Source organism: Pinus tabuliformis, chromosome 1_2 (assembly GCF_031772625.1).
Source record: "Pinus tabuliformis cultivar Carrire ecotype Pingquan chromosome 1_2, CPIR1, whole genome shotgun sequence".
In the NCBI taxonomy this organism is placed as follows: Eukaryota; Viridiplantae; Streptophyta; class Pinopsida; order Pinales; family Pinaceae; genus Pinus; species Pinus tabuliformis.
Genome location: NC_142298.1, coordinates 1,286,298,354 through 1,286,313,961, shown reverse-complemented (window position 1 = coordinate 1,286,313,961; position 15,608 = coordinate 1,286,298,354).

Below are 15,608 nucleotides of genomic sequence, written 5' to 3'. Positions count from 1 at the left end.
TCAACATCCTTACCTCTATCACTAGAAATATGCACTACAAATAACACACACCCTTTCTTGTGACAGTGCTTTTCCTGCATAGTTATAACCATTCTAACTTATGTAGCCTTCTTCTTACCCTGCAATATTTTCTATTCCCTATTTCCATCCAAACACTCAATAAACTTCTCATAACAATCCAACTTAGTCCTATGAAGATACAACACCCATACCCAGAAGCATATTGTATGATCCCAACAGATGTACATTCAGATGCGTTGATGTAGGCATACCATTCAACTCAAATGCACAATCCCTTACCCAATGACGAACTCTCTTCTTAGTACTTGTAGCCAACTTCACTAACCTATAACCTCTAACCTTTAACTGCACCTGTAACTTGTAAACAACCAAACTTGCAAGCCTGCAAACAACCTATAAACAATCAAACCTTCAAACCTGAGGTCTTGTTTTCTTTGGTTGCCACTTTCCTTTAGTCTTGTCATTCCCTTTCCAACCTTGTTGAGACTTTCTCTTACGCTTCTATTATTCATAACAGTGCTTGAAATTTCCAATTACTTCTTCAAGCAACCAAGGCTCATCATACTCAATCTGATCTTTAAATGCTAATGGTAATCCACTGACAAATCTCTAAACTTTAGCTTTCTCTTCCTTAATATACGACACATACCTCAACAAATCAGGGAACTTATTCATGTAATCCTCATATGTTATCGATCCCATCTTTAGCTTATATAACTCCTTAGCTTTACTGTCATAGTGCCTCTCTCACAAGTACCCATCATGAGATCTTCTACCATAGGCTCCATTAGTCTTGTCCTCCTCTCCATGACTGATCAGTGGTTGTCTATTTCTCTGCAAGTCTGACAAACTCTGAAGGATAACTGCATTGACCTCTATTTATTTCTCATGTTCCTTGGTAAGCCTTTCCTATGACTAAATTATTTTTTCATTTTCTGCTTTGCAACTTCTAATTTATGCCTTTAAACTTCTCAAGGTGTCTGCTATGTGAGGGGAGTACTCATCTCTCGACTTCTCATCCGATCTGTAGGGAGAATCTCATGAATTGTAATCAGCCAGTTTACTATTCATCTTTGATCCTCTACTTCTTGCAAGCATACCATGTGAGATGAACCAAATACAAACATAACCAACTTACCTCAGTGAAGTTCGGGGAGACTATCTCATCTACAAAATCAGTCCAAATCATCACAATACATGTATAATCATAATCATAATAATATATCAACATCATCTCAATCATTATCTAGTTACCATGCATGATGTCACAAACTATAACACCAACTTGATCCATGATAATCATAGCCACTACAATGCAAGCATAACAGCATATAGACATTGACATGCCTAAAAAATACATATACAACAATGACCATCATCATGCATACATAACAAGCACATATACGTCCTACATGCAGGCATGAAAAACACATTCTAGCCATCCAGTCCAAGTGTTAAAACATGATCTGGTACCACTCTGTAATACCCTCCTCCCACACTTACTTAAGTTCATCAGTCCACTAGGGTAAATATGTGATGAAGAGTTACTACAATATGACTCAATCTCCTAGGTACATTTAAGGAAGTGGAATCATCCAATCCAAAACTTTACCTACTCTCTCATGTGCTACAAGACCCCCAAGGGATAAACCACCCTTCCAGGTGCCCAAACCTTGAGTTAAACCTCTTTTTCAGTGACCTAGACTCCTAGATCCCAAAACAATTCTCCATAAATTTGACTGTAACTCTCCAGTCACATGCATAATCCTGCAAAGCAGCGAATGCAATATCAGTTGTATACTTTTTTGAGTTGTACAGGTGGTACCTGGACAATGGAGCTTTTTTCCACATGACTGATAACCAAGAGCTCTTCAGTAACTTGGAGGAGAAGGATCTCCAGATGCATATCGAGATGGGTGATGATGGGAGGTATAGCACTATCAGGATTGGTATAGTTACTTTTCAGAGGGAGTTGGGTTCTCCCCTCACTTTGTGAGATGTTATATATGTTTCTACTTTGAAGAAGAACTTGGTATTTGTTTCCATGTTGGAGGATAGAGGAAATGATGTGATATTTAGTAATGGAAAGGCTTTCCTTCATTGCATAGCCACAGGACAGGTGAAGAGGATAGGGGTTCGAGTGAAGAACCTCTACAAGTTGGAGGTAGAATATTGTGATTCCTTGAGCACGAAAGTAGAGAAGGGGTAGAGCTGACACATCGGTGAGTTATGGCATGGGAGGTTGGGTCACTTGCACCATGGTGCTTTGAATATCATGCAGCAAATTTCTACCGGTCTTCCCAAGGGTACACTAGAGAAGGTAGACAAATGCAAAGGGTGTACATTGGGAAAGTACACCAAAGCTTCCTTTCCTGTTAGGTCCCTATACTACTAGTGTAACCCCTTATTGTTATTAGTGCAACCCCCTTATTATATTGTTGTGCCCATGTAGTCCCCATATTGTTATTATTATCCCCCATAGAAGCCGACTATTGTTATTGTTGTGCCCTTACATTATTATTGTTATGTCGACTTTGATTACATTATGACCCCTTAGACTCCTATATATAGAAAGGAGGTATTGTCATTTGTATTATTGAAGAACTGTTCATTTGTGTAATGTAAAGGAGGTTTCCCCCTCGAAGAGGCTTATTTTGAAGGCGTTGATCTCTCTTTTCTATCTTTTTGTGAGCTGGTTTCATAACATTTGGTATCAGAGCTTTGGATTCTAGGGTTTCGCTGCTCCAAATAGGTCATCATGGAATTTTCGCAATAACTGTTTTGCTACAAAGTTTCAGAAGCTAAAAACAAAACCCATTTGAGAAGAAATCAATCTGAACCTTGGGTCTGAATTTCAGATCTTGTGTCGCTATTTTTCGGATATATGATCTGAGGAAGTTAGGGTTTTTGCAAGATCTAGAAATTCATCTCAAACAGGTCATCGTGGAATTTTCGCTATAAATTTTTTTCTACAAAGGTCCAGACTCTAAAATTAAAACCCATTTAAGCCACAAGCTTGGTGAAGCTTGGGCCTGAATTTCAGATTTTTCTTCGCTGTATTTTCAGAGATACGGTCCAAGACATTTAGGGTTTTTGCAAGCCCCTGAATTACATCTTAAACATGTGACCTTGGGAAAATCATCATAGATTTCTCTTTGAGAATCAGATTGAAATTTCATAAGAAGTTACAGAAAGCAGACGGAATGTAGTTTTTGGTGTATCAGTTTTAGGTCCTAAGGTTGAAACAGTGACAGGTGCCACTTTGTACAAGTTCGCTCTACTGAACTAGTCTCTAATCAGGTCATCATGGGCGATTTGACATAACTCTTCCTTGCAGAAGCCAATCTTGATCCGGAATACGCAACAGATTACAGAGATAACCATAAATATAGAGATGCGATAACCATAAAAATAGAGATGCAGTGGAAATAATACTTCATTTCATTAATGGAGAATATTGAAATGTGCTTACAAATAGAAATAAACCAGCTAGGACGATGGTAGCTTATCTCTGAGAAGACATGTGTCGGCTACATGCCTCTGAACTGTTTCGAACTGTGTTACAATGAGGCTCGAGGGCCTATTTATTGTTGAGAAACAATGGAAAACCCTTCACATTCCAAAACCTAACCCTAGAAGATGAAACGCCAGATTGTGGGCCCCGTTTTTGGATAAGTTGGTACATCAACTTCCTGGGGTCGCGAATTGGTTGTACTATCTCCGTTTGACGCGCATGATAGCCCGTTGGAAAGATCTCTCCGAGGACTACGACGGAAAAGATGATTTTTATCAGAAAAATCGCCGACGGTGGATTTCCCAAAAAACGTCGTTTAGGGCCTCAAAACGGCTCCGGAAGTTTAGGACCCGAAAAACTGCTAAAAATAGTAAACTATGCTATAATTAAGGAAACTGAAAAACTGAAAGAGACAGTTGTGGGGGTCCAAATGGGATAGGTGGGTGGCCACCAACATCCACCTGGATCATTCCTCCCCCCTTAGGAAGCAATGGTCCCCATTGTGTTGAGTTCCTCCCTGAGATGAGGAAGCTTCTGCTGAGCTGGGTCTCTGGTGAGCTGTTCTGCAATCTCTGATGTGTCCAGAAATGGTGTGGAGCATGGTCAGCAACGGTCCAGATTGAACACTCGGTGCAAGCGAAGGAATGGAGGAACGCTGTGCTTCAAAGCATTGTTTCCCGTAGCCTTGTTACTGGTGTAAGGACCATGTCGAAGTGGTCTGAGTTTCTGATGGGTTCTGGTAAGGCGCTCCCTCTGCAAATGTAACCAAACTTTGTCGTCCACATGAAACTTGTGTGGTACCCTTCCAGGTAAGGAGAAGTTGTTCCTGTGTTCTGTCGCGACTGTATCCCTCTGTTGCTGCTGCTGTGTGGAGGAACCCTTCGCGGGGGTCATGGATGTAGCAACGGTCTTCCCCTTACTTTGGGAGCAAACTAGACAGAAAATAAATTTCCTAGTCTGTGAGATGAGCTTGCTGCCTTTCTTAGCAGTAATCAAAGAGGTGATGGTAGGTGGGGCTACCTCCGGTATCCTGTATAATGAATTATCCAAAGAAATGATGACAGCGCGAGGCCTTGACGCATACACATCATGTCGCCTCCACAAGTATGGCTGGCCTAATAGTACATCACAAACATCCAGAGGTGTAACATCACACAATACCTCGTCTATGAAGGGCTTGATGCTATAGGGAAGGCGACACTGCTGGCGAACTTTGAGATCTCGTCCTTCGTGAAGCCAACCGATACTGTATGGCTGTGGGTGTGGTGTAGTTGGTAGGCCCAACCGCTTCACGACCTTTGCTGAAATGAGGTTCTTTTGGCTGCCACTGTCGACAATGAATTGTAGCGGTGAACCCTTCACCCACATCTGTGAGTGGAAAAGACGTTCCCCCTCCTCTGGATCTTCGGGCTCGTTTTTCTGGATCTTGGCAGTAGCAACAGTGGCGCTGGGATCCGCATCAATGATCTGCTTTTCTTTGTCATTCCCCTTGTCGGGTTTTGACTCAGAGTCAGAACATGCATCTGATTCGGAAGCCTTCAACTCGGCCACCAGCGACTGCTTGGTCCGACACTCACTGGTGTTATGAGTGGGACTCTTGTGGAACTCACACCACTTTCCTGTGTCCTTCTTTGGCTTCGTGGTGTTGTTCTTTTCTGACGGGCTGTCTTGGGTCACCCTGCCTTGGCTTTGTCCTTTGGGCTTTGGATTTGCAGATCCAAAGTCTTGCTTCTTCTGTTTGAACTTTTGCTCGATTTTGACAGCGTATCGGTATGCTGTGCCGAGTGAGGAGATGTTCAAGAACTCCATCTCTTCCTGGATGTATCTGTGTAGGCAGCCGCAGTATTTGAGTACCAGATGCATCTCAGAATCTTTGATACCCAATTGTGTGCGAAGGGTATGAAAAATGTTTGTGAACTCCGGCACATCTTGGTCTCGTCCCTGCCGTAGGGTGGTCCATTTGATGTATTTGTCCTCATAGCTTTTGACAGGGTAGTACTGCTCCTTGATGGCATCTCAGAAGTCATTCCAAGTGGGTGCGGCTTAAAACAGTGAGCCTGTACTTTCATCCTTCTGTTCACAGTAGGTTTCCCACCAGTCCTTGACGTGGGGGGCTGCTTTGAGAAGAGCGAAAACAATCTTTTCCCGACTTGAAAATTCATGAAAAGAAAAATACCCATCGAGCAGATTTAACCATTTATCTACGGCATCTGCATCTATTTGACCCTCGAAGATGGGGATTTCAAAATTTACTTGTACCTTAAATGGTGTGGCATTTCCAGAGTAACTGTTGGAAGCCGATGCATCGCCTCTAGGTAGCCGCTGAAGGATTTGGGCAAAGTTGTCCATCATCGCGTTCCTTTGTCGCTCGAGGGCTTCTTCGAGCAATATTCTGATAGGATCTCCTGCCCCCTCGTCTTTCTTCTCATCCGCCATGGGAGGTCGTCGAGATTTGCGAGGCTGGTCTTGCAAAGGTTCGACCAATTCAAGCCCTAACTCCTTATATCCCGACCTCGTTGGGGACATGCAAAGAAAAACAGAGAAAAAGCAGACCGCTCTGATACCACTGATCCGGATTTAAACAGGAACACAACAGATTACAGAGATAACCATAAATATAGAGATGCGATAACCATAAAAATAGAGATGCAGCGGAAATAATACTTCATTTCATTAATGGAGAATATTGAAATGTGCTTACAAATAGAAATAAACCAGCTAGGGCGATGGTAGCTTATCTCTGAGAAGAGATGTGTCGGCTACATGCCTCTGAACTATTTCGAACTGTGTTACAATGAGGCTCGAGGGCCTATTTATTGTTGAGAAACAATGGAAAACCCCTTCACATTCCAAAACTTAACCCTAGAAGATGAAACACCAGATTGTGGGGCCCGTTTTTGGGTAAGTTGGTACATCAACTTCTTGGGGTCGCGAATTGGTCGTACTATCTCCGTTTGACGCGCATGATAGCCCGTTGGAAAGATCTCTCCGAGGACTACGATGGAAAAGATGATTTTTATCAGAAAAATCGCCGGCGGTGGATTTCCCAAAAAACGTCGTTTAGGGCCTCAAAACGGCTCCGGAAGTTTAGGACACGAAAAACTGCTAAAAATAGTAAACTATGCTATAATTAAGGAAACTGAAAAATTGAAAGAGACAGTTGTGGGGGTCCAAATGGGATAGGTGGGTGGCCACCAACATCCACCTGGATCAAATCTTGATCAAAATTGCTGGGTTAGAAAGAGGATTCAGTGGTCTATTGCAGGAGGAAATTTCAGAATGTGGAGATCTGAAATTATAGAGTTACAGTCATTTCAAGATCGAGCTCCTAAAATCAAGAAAAGGCGATATGAGGAAGTTTGATGGCAAGGATCCAGTAAATTAGATACTATAGATGGAGCAATATTTTGATCTACATGAGGTGCAACTGTTACAAAAAGTATGTATTACATCTTCATATTTAGAACCAGATCAATTTTTATGGTATAAAGGGATTTTTTCTCGTAAATCACTTGTTACGTTGTCAATTTTCACGGAGGAAATGATATCACATTATGAGGATACAAAGAGGAACACCTTCCTTAGCCAATTGATAAATCTCAAACAAAAGTGGTCAATGGCAGAGCACTTTTAGGACTTTCAAAAATTGAATATAAGGGAAAATGATATTCCAGAGAATCAGAGGATTGATGTCTCCATAGGGGCTTTAAAGGATAACATTCAACATGAGGTTCGTCTTTGGGAACCTGATTCATTGGAGATGGTATTCAGGATGGAAAGAAATTTCGAAAGAAAAATTATTGCAACAAGGATGTCTACCTCTCACAACTATAAAGATGGAGGAGTTGTTTCTCCTAGCCTTCCACAACCTACAAGGTTGACACCACAACAATTGGAAGAAAAAAGAGTAAAAGGTTTTTGTTACAATTGTGATAACAAATATATTAAAGGTCATAAGTGTGCTGAGAAGAAATTATTTTACATTGATTGTGAAGAGGAGGAAGAAAAGGATCCAAAAACGTTAAAAGAAGAGGATATACACCAAAAACCAACCCTAGGGAAAGAATAAATGAATCCGACCATATCTTCTAAAGCAATGGAAATAATTACCACTCCTCAAACTCTCAAGATAGAAGGACATATCAAGAAGAAAAAGGTTCAAGAAGCGAAATATCACATCAAGCATCAAGAAATCAATCTGAAAATATCTTGTAATGCATTGGCCGAAATTACCACTCCTCAAAATATCAAGATAGAAGGACATATCAAGAAGAAAAAGGTAATAGTGTTGATTTATTCGGGCAATACCCATAATTGTATTCATTGTAAGATAGACAAGGAATTGAATTGCTTCCTATATCCAACATCAGAGTGTCAAGTGATGGTTGCAAGTGGAGGAACCATAAATTGCTCTGGAAAGTGCCATAATATCAAGTTATCCATGGGAGAATATGTATTGAATAGCCCAATTCTTTCCATTCCAATCGGTGGTGCTGATGTTGTACTAGGAGTCTAATGGCTACAATCCTTGGGTACAATAGCTTTTATTTTTCAAGAACTTTTCATGAAATTTTCTTCGGAAGGAAAGGAAGTTGAATTAAGGGGTATCACAAGGAAACCGGGAAATATAATCATATCTAATGGAATGACAAAGCTTCTAAAGAAAGAACAAAGAGACGTAATTGCACAATTATGTTCGCTAGAGGTTCCCGCGTCGAAATCATCTATTTCTCCAGATCTCCAAAAATTCTTGGGCAATCATTCCAAGGTATTTGAGACTCCCAAAGGCCTCCCACCTATTTGTGATCATGATCATGCTATTCATTTTCTAGGAAGTGTTCCTCCAAACATCAAGCCTTACAGATATCCCTTTGCACAAAAGAGTGAAATTGAACGTATGGTTGCAGAAATGCTAGAGGCTAGTATAATTCAACCTAGTCAAAGTTCTTTCTCTGCTCTAGTAGTATTGGTGCACAAGAAGGATGGATCATGGCACAAGTGTCTGGATTATAGAGAGCTCAACAAGCTCACTATTAAAGATAAATTTCCCATTCCTCTCATTGATGAATTATTAGATGAATTGGATGGAGAGATTTACTTCAGCAAGTTGGACCTTAATGCATGATATCATCAAATAAGAATGAAGACTGAAGACATTCCGAAAACAACATTTAGAACTCATGAGGGTCATTATGAATTTTTGGTCATGCCTTTTGGTCTTGTTATCACTCAGGTTGTCCCTTAGCTCCTTGAGGGATACGGCCGAGGTAACCACAAACCAATCTTTGGACTGCAGGTGCTAGCCCACCAACAGTCAGAGAGGGCTCTCTCTTTAGGATTTAGCTTTGTTGATGATGATTTTAGGCTAGTTATTGGGTACAAGGGGTTTTGTTTTAGTTTTGGTGGGATGGATGATGCTTTCAAGTAAAGAGGCAGAGATAGCATGAAAGTTTTAGAACCATTGGGCGTGGAGTCAAGGAGTAGGACTGTTGGTGCGTTTTCTTGGTCACAAGAGGGAATATGGAGCAAGCTAGCTACACATGAAACAATTTTTCAAGCTAAAGGATGGAGTGAAGGCTAGGAATGAGAGGCAGTTAAGAATCTCTCGTTCGGCTTAGCAGAGGGAAGGTGAATGAGCTCTATCTAGGAGCAGTAAAGAATCCCTAGATAATTGTCAAACATGAGTGAATTAGGGGAAATATGAGCCACAGGGAATTCATATTCATTTCTAATTCAGATGAAAACATATAGAAACAACAGAAATTGAACATAAAGGGCAATTAAACCAATTCTAAACTATTCATTCTTTCTGCTATTTTGGATGGTACATCAATGGAAAACAAAGGTAAGAAACACTTATTGAGTCATGTTGCAGCACAAGAATTCCACATTCAATTCTTCAAAACATTCATACAGAGCACACAGTCATTCCTCCAAGCTTTTCAACAGTCTTTGATTAAGTAAAACATCAGGTATACAGAGGGAGTCTCTCTTGGAGCTATACAACCAACCAACCCTTTTTACAGTGAATTAGGGTGGTTTTTATAAGTAAAATATCTATAAAGATTAGATCTCAGACAGATCTGCTGTAATAAGTGTCTTTAACCTAATACATGTCTGAAATAAATGTGGGAAAATATCCTCGAGCTGCGCTAGGGTAGCTGTACCAAAAGGAGTTTAATGTGTTGTCTTTATGGCTCTGTGTTGATCACTTAGCCATAACTGTGCTTTGGGTTTTGATCCATGCTCTTGAGTGGTTTTGAGGAGCATTAAATGTGATGGGAGAGCCTTGATTTGCCTTTACTACTTTCTTTGACTTTGTTGGAGGTCATTCAACGTCCACCTGCATTGGGAATAAAGGTTTTCATTTAAAACATTCGACTGATACTCTTTGCCACTTCCTTGACAGGCTTTGGCACTGAATGTGCGCCTTTCTCACTTCTGATACACTTTGAACCGTTGCATCGACCTTTCATGGCCAGTTTTCGGCCCTCTGTTTTCTTTTAAAACTGTGTTTGCCCCTTTCTGAATGCTGCGCAAAGAAATTCATGTCATTCTGCACCTTTCGGGCCTGCTGAAGCCGAGCCACGGAAGGGATTTCCATTTCGGCCTATTTCCCGTAGCCTAGGCGCTAATCGCGCATGAAAAACTGCCTCAGATTTTGATTTCGGGCTTCCTAGGCTGCGATTTGCGCCTTTCGCGCTTTTTGATGGTGACGTCAGCATGACATTAGCGGTGGGTCCCAGTACGGCAGTGACGTGGCAGGGTGACGTCAGCAGCACGAAAGGTGACGTGGTAGTACAGTGGAGGAGGTGATGTGGCAGGGTATGGCAAGGACATCGTGGCAGGAGGCCGACGCAGCATGGCGACGTCAACATGACGTGGAGCTGACGCAGGAGGGGGGAAGGCGGTATCCGGTTTCGGGCGCACCGCTTTTGTGCGCAGGTGGTTTTGAAGGAGGGGGCTCCGCCATAGCCGAAAGGGTGACGCGTGGCGGGAGTATGACGGGAAAACCGCCCATCTCCTGGGCGTTAACCCTCGGCACGTCGGCGTACAAAAAGGCTCGCCCACCGTAGATCTTGGGCACGCCAGATCTGATGGTCGGCGGCATGAGTAAGGCGGCAGACGGTTAGGGACGGGGCCCGCGCATATTTAATTATGTGTTTTTATATGGCGCGGGGGGGGGGGGGGGGTTTAAACATTAGAAATGTGGGTTTTGGGTTATTTGCAAGTGGGGGAAATATATTTATGTGCATGACCTTAGGATAAGGGCGGGGAATGGGTATTGTAGGGTTGGGACTTAGGGGGAAATCGTTGTTAGGGTGACCAGATGTCAAACTAACTCCTGGTTAGGACACGGAAGGCTAATGCTAAGCCCCAAATGGACTTAACATTTCCCAAACTGATATAATAGGGCTACAGTTCCTGGGGATGGGAATATGTACATAGGGGAGTTTTTTAACATAGTTTTAGTAGGGGAAGGGGAGATAGATAGGGAGCTACATAGTAAAATTAGTAGTTAATATGACAAGTGATAAGAAAGTGCTAAGTATGGGAATCTTAGGCTAATAGGGGGGAAAATGATTCATCGAGGAAGTATGAACATGCCTTGAGCAAAGCAGATCTTTATCAAGGCAAATGATATGGAAAATGATGAAAGTGAGGGGCATCAAGCAGATCTTGACCCTTTCAGGGACGTTAGTGAGTGATTTGGGAAATGAGAAGAAGGGGGAGTTAGACATGCCTCACTTGAGCTCCTCCGAATGGAAAACTGCATCATAACTATGATCTGTGAAGATATAACACTTGAAAACATGAAATGGATTAGAGAGCATGATTCTGCAACCACAAAACTACCTACCCAGCCTACTTACCTGGCATTTTTTCTTCTTTTTGCATAGGTGCACTTGGACTTGCAGACCCAGATTATCCTTTTCTCTTTTTTCTGTCCCTCTATCTAATTCTACACTTATTTCTTCCAAGGGCCCAGATTAAGCAGTTGGGCTCCTTTGTTTCTCTACCTATCTACAAATCTGCCAATATTAAACTGTTTGGATAGATATTCATTCTCTATATTCTAAAACAAGAAATTGAAACCTAGGGAAGCCAAGATTAAGCTGTTTGGCCTTCCCTTAACAGAAAATTGTTCAAAAAGGAATGACTCATGAAAATTGGAATACAGTAGTGCCATTTAGACTGGCACACTTTCATGGCCTCTTCTTTGGCCTCTTTTCAGGAAATATGGAGCATTGTAGCATGCAAAGTATGACATATTTGGCATGTAAAAATGTCAATCATGAAAGATGAACACCTGTTGCAACAGGAGGCTAACAGGTCTCACCGATGCACCTTCTACATTCCAAGGTTTAATGAATTCCATTTTCAAACCCTTCCTTAGAAAATTTGTGTTAGTATTTTTTGATGATATACTAATCTACAACAAGTCTTGGAAGGATCATGTTCAACATGTTGATAGAGTGATCAGACTATTGGATGAGAAATGATTATATGCAAAAACCTCCAAATGTTTCTTTGGAGTACAAGAGGTAGAATACTTGGGTCATATTGTATATCATGAAGGTGTTAAGGTAGATACTCAACAACAAAAATTTCTCCAACTCTTAAAGGATAACATGACTTTGGCACAAAATTGAATGAAACAACATGAAAATCAACATCGCAGCGAAATAAATTTTGATATAGGTGACTGGGTATTTTTACAAATACAACCATACAAACAAATGTCCCTCAAGCAAGCTAAGAAGGATAATAAATTATCACCAAAGTACTATGGTCTTTACAAGGCGCTACAAAAGATTGGTACTATGGCATATAAATTGGAGCTTCATGCATCTTCCTGAGTGCCCCCAGTTTTCCATGTTTCATGCTTAAAGAAGTTTATAAGTGACAAGATCCCAATTCAAACAATATTTTCGGAACTTGACGAGGAAGGAAAAATCATATTGGAACCTATAGCAGTCATGGAAACAAGAACCCGACAATTGCAAAATCGATCAATATTATAGTATCTCATCAAGTGGAAGAACTTACCCGTTGAATATTCCAGATGGGAGTACGAGAATTTTATATAGAAGCATCCAGAACTACTCAAGTGTTGAGGACAACACTTTTTGAAGGAAAGGGGAATATGAGGTCCCTATACTACTAGTGTAACCCCTTATTGTTATTAGTGCCACCCCCTTATTATATTGTTGTGCCCATGTAGTCCCCATATTGTTATTATTATGCCCCATAGAAGCCCACTATTGTTATTTTTGTGCCCTTACATTATTATTGTTATGTCGGCTCCGATTACATTATGACCCCTTATACTCCTATATATAGAAAGGAGGTATTTTCATTTGTATCATCGAAGAATTGTTTATTTGTGTAATGTAAAGGAGGTTTCCCCCTCAAAGAGGCTTATTTTGCAGGTGTTGATCTCTCTTTTCTATCTTTTTGTGAGCTGGTTTCATAACATTTCATGACAAAGACGGTTGAGCATAGGTGATCCTCGATCGAGTTCACTCAAATGTGTGTGGACCGTTCTTGATAGCATCCATGGCCAAGAAAAGGTATTATGTTATATTTTTTGATGATTTTTCTCGTAAGTGTTGGATCTTCTTCGTGCAGATGAAAGATCATACTTTTGAAAAGTTTTGTGAATTTAAAGCATTGGTTGAGAAAGATACTGGCAAGAAAGTTAAAGATCTCATGAGTGATAACAGTAGAGAGTATGTGTCGAATGAGTATAATTATTGGATGTATAATCGATGCTAGCTCAACATCATGCATCAAATAGCTCTTCTCATGCTCATTCATATTCCATGACTCATAGCACACTACATGTCCTTCTTGCTTGAGAACTCCACCGTCCCCTTTTGCAAGCATCTATACGCACAACAAACTCCTGGTCCGGATCCACAATCTTTAGCACTAGTGCATGTGTCAACAACTTCTTAAGTTGCTCAAAACCATCTTCACATTCTTCCGTCCATTCAAACTTCTTACCTTTCTACTGTAATGATGTGATAGGATATGCAATGCGTGAGAAGTTCCTAATGAACCTCCTTTAGTAACCTGCTAATCCCATAAATGATCTCAGCTCATCTACATTCTTAGGAGCTGCCCATTCCATTATGGCCCTTATCTTTTTTGGATCTACTATTATGCCTTCCTTGGAGACAACTTGTCCCAAGTAATGCACCTCAGTCTGAAAGAAGTTGCACTTTCTAAGCTTAGCATACAACTGATGCTCTCTTAAAAATCTCAACACTACTGCTAAATGTTCGACATGTTCTTCCACATTATTAGAATATACCAGTATGTCATCAATGAATATAATAAAAAATTTTCCAAATAATGACGCAATGATCCATTCATGAAACACATGAATGTAGCTGGAGAATTAGTTAAACCAAATGGAACAATAAAAAATGCATAATGCCCATACCTGGTCTTGAACATAGTATTGAAGATATCCTCTTCCTTGATGCATACCTGATGATATCCTGATCTCAAGTCAATCTTAGAGAACACTACTTCTCCCTTTAATTGATCAAACAAATCATCAATCCTCGGCAAAAGGTACCTGTTCTTGATCGTTACCTTGTTCAACTACTTGTAATCAATGCACAATCTAAGAGTAACATCTTGCTTCTTTACGAACAACATTGGCGTGCCCCAAGGTGGTACACTGGGTCTAATGTATCCTTTGTCCAACATTTCCTTTAATTGCAACTTCAAATCTACAAACTCAGATGTGCTCATCCTGTAAGGTGCTTTCGATGTTGAAGCTGCCCCTAGCACTAACTCAATAGAAAAATTTACCTCCCTGTGAGGTGGAAAATCTGAAATGTCCTCAGGAAATACATCATGAAACTGTTGCAATACTGGGTACCTACTCAACACATCAGCCTCCTCAACTTCCTTACCCTTGTCACTGGAAATGTGTACTACAAACATCACACAACCTTTTCAACAACTGTGCTTAGCCTGCATAGTGGTAACCATCCTCACTAATGTAGGTTTCTTCTTTCCCTGCAAGGTCCTCTTTTTCCCACTATCATCCACACACTCAATGGCCTTGTCGAAGCAACCCAGTTTGGTTCTGTGAAGGTATAGCCAATCCTTACCCAAAAGCATACTATATGATCCCAATGGAAATATATTCAAATGCGTTGTTGTAGGCATACCATCTAACTCAAATGCAAAAGATCTTACCTAATGGTGAACTCGCTTCTTCGTACCTGTAGTCAGCTGTACCAACCAAGATTCTACATGCACTTCTTTTCTCAAACACAACTTATCCACCAAGTCAGGACTAATATAACTATAGGTAGATCTAGGATCAATCAAAATAGAAACAACTTGATCATAAAGCTTACCTTCCATCTCAATGATTGATGCCTGATGATCCTGTTGAACCTCAAAATTACCCTCTCCTTGACATTTTTTCTCACCTTTTTCCCTCACTTTCTCATAAGATTACAGACCCAATCAATGATAAATGTTAGGTTTTGTCTTATGGAAAGCATTAAAATGATCGCCATATTATATTTTAATGTTCTTGCTATTTGAATAGAGTTTTGCAAATTAGCTACAAAACGTAGCCTATTTTGTAGCTAACTATGGATTTCGTAGCCACTCTCATGGCTTGGAAGGTTCCTGGTGTCAAATGAAGAATTGGGCCACATGGGCATTTCTAGAATCATTTCCACATGGATTCTATCCTATTCACTCGGTCCAGATTGACGGAAAAGCAAGCCTAAAGTCATGGTCAAATATGGAGTCAAAGTACATTATCTGAAAGCAGTAGGACTCTTGATTTTCTCTTTCGTAGCTAATCAAGAGTCTAACAGTTCTGTTGCAAATCTAATTCGAATTAGCCACCTGTAGCTAATCAAAAGTTTAAATAGTCCTATTGCAATTCGAATTAGCCACCTGTAGCAAGTTTATCTCATAAACAATCATGTTACATTTAATTCGAATTAATAACCACCTGTAGCAAGTTTATCTCATAAAAAATTATGTTATTTTCCTTTAAATATCGGTTGCATGTAACCGAGAGGAG